Source organism: Oratosquilla oratoria, chromosome 23, assembly GCF_046742065.1.
Source record: "Oratosquilla oratoria isolate Oo_2021 chromosome 23, ASM4674206v1, whole genome shotgun sequence".
NCBI lineage: Eukaryota > Metazoa > Arthropoda > Malacostraca > Stomatopoda > Squillidae > Oratosquilla > Oratosquilla oratoria.
Window position 1 is genome coordinate 29,618,855 of NC_134799.1, and position 2,500 is coordinate 29,621,354.

The following is a 2,500-nucleotide window of genomic DNA, read 5'->3' on the forward strand; positions in this document are numbered from 1 at the left end:
GCGTCACAAACACCTTCAAATCCTCTTCAGTAGTACAAAGTGGAAGGAGGTTGCTATCTTAGGTAGCAACCTTCTTACAAAAGAAAGGGAACTTGGAAAATTATAAACGTCTCTACCCCAACCCTATGTGACCTGAGGATGACATGAGGTCGGGTCAGGGGGAGGGGGAGGAAGCTTGTTGACAATATGTTTGGTGACGAATAGTCCTGATATAATTATTGGGACTACCTAGCCTCTGCGGCCCAATTGTTGGCGTCCTACCTGTTTGTGGTGTCCCTGCTTTTACTGAATGTACGTCCAGCGACCAAGGACCGGGAGGTATAATCCGGCTCGGGTGCGGTAAGGCCAACAACCTGCCCGCCTTAAATATATTGTTACTGAATCCGAAACAGTGCCTCGATTGGACAGACCTACTGATGACAACTCTCGCAATGGAAATGGTAGCCTCTTATGGAAATTTCCCTTACGAATTGCAGCATGGAATGTGCGAGGCCTATATCAAGCCATACATGCAAAGAATGTTGTGGATGAATTAAAAAAAATAGAAGGTTGATATAGCGGCTCTACAGGAAGTCAGATGGTCGGGAGTGGGAGAGTGCAAAGTAGAAGGTTATACAATTAAATACAGCGGACGCGAAGACGAAATCCACAGAGAAGGAGTCGCACTAGTGGTGGGCCCCAGAACACAGCAAGCCCTTATGAATTTGAATTTCATCTATGAATGGCTACTCACTGTTCGTTTCAAAGGGCAATGGTTTAACATATCAATCGTAGTTGTATATTCACCAACTGAGGATGCAGATGACAACAACAAAGAGAGACTATATGGAAAACTACAGAGTATAGTGGATGGAATCCCAAGGCATGATGTACTACTCATATTTGGAGATATGAATGCGCAGGTCGGGAGGGAGGAATGCTTTGCATCAATCGGAAAAGAAAGTCTACATCCCACATCCAATGAGAACGGCTTGAGACTAGCTTCCTTTACTGAAGCCAATAATATGATGATAGGGAGTACATGCTTCCAACATAAGGACATACACAAATACACATGGATATCCCCAGATGGGCGAACAAGAAATCAAATAGACCATGTGTTAATTAACAAAAAACACAGGTCATTGCAAGATGTGCGGAGCTTCAGAGGGCCGATTGTGACCATATATTACTGATAGCAAAAATAAAAGCCCGACTAAATATATCGAAGAAAACACAAAACCAACCACAAAAGAAATTTGATGTTGATAGGTTTGAAGCATTATAGAAAATAGAGGAGGATGCAGATTTGGAGGAGGAAGCAAAGATCCTGAAAGAAAGTATAATAGGTGCAGCAGAAGAGATTGTTGGGTACAAGGAGGGGAGAAGAGGGGAAACATGGTATGATGAGGAATGCCGCATAGCAGTGGAAGAGAGGAAGAAAGCAAGAGAGAAATTGTTGCAGGTGATGAATGAAGAAACAGAGGAAGAGTACCACAAAAAGAGAAGAGAAGCAAAATGGATAAAAAGAAGGAAAAAGAGAGAATTCATAGATAATAATCTTGATAGAATTGAGACACTAGGTAGAGAAGGAAACTTTTGAGAACAATATGCAATCATTAAAGAAATAAGAAAAGGGTATAGACCAAGGTTAAACATGGTAAAGAACCGAAGTGGAAACATTGAAACAGGAGAAAAGGAAATCTTAATGTATTGGGAGAACCATTTTAAAGAACTCCTTAATCGACCAGAGTCAGAGAACCCTTACGATGAGGAGGAAAATAATGAGGACCTAAATGAGGTAGAACTACCAGAACCATCCATTCATGAGATAAGAACAGCAATAAAAGAATTAATAAATAACAAAGCTCCGGGACAAGATAGAATCCCTAGGGAGCTTTTGAAAGCAGGAGGTAAATATCTAGAAAATAAGATGCACTCTCTATTGAGAAGAATATGGAGAGAGGAGACATTCCCTAACAGCCTTAAAACAGGTATTGTTTTACCAGTTTTCAAAAAAGGGGAAAAATGGAGTGCAGTAACTACCGAGGAATTACATTACTCTCCTACATCTATAACGTTTTTGTTAAGATTTTGTACAAGAGGCTGGTAACCTACACCTATGGGCTTATAGGAGAATACCAGTGTGGGTTTAGAGGAGGCAGGTCGACAGCAGACAATGTTGGACACTGGCATATGTTTGTGGATTTTAAGCAAGCATATGACAGTGTCCACCGGCAGGCCTTGTGGAAAGTACTAAAAGATTTCAACATTCCAACAAAGCTAGTAAAGCTAGTGAAGGCGCATATGAGGAATCAAGACCAATAATAAGAGTCGGCAATAAATACACTGACTCATTTGAAATAAGTGGACTGAGGCAGGGATGTATATTATCCCACCCTGCTCTTCAACCTGATACTGGAGAGGTCTATCAGAGTGATTCCAAGAGAGAATCATAGAATAGTGTTTGAAACCGGAAGGGTAAATGTCTTAGCGTACGCTGACGATGTAGACCTAGTAG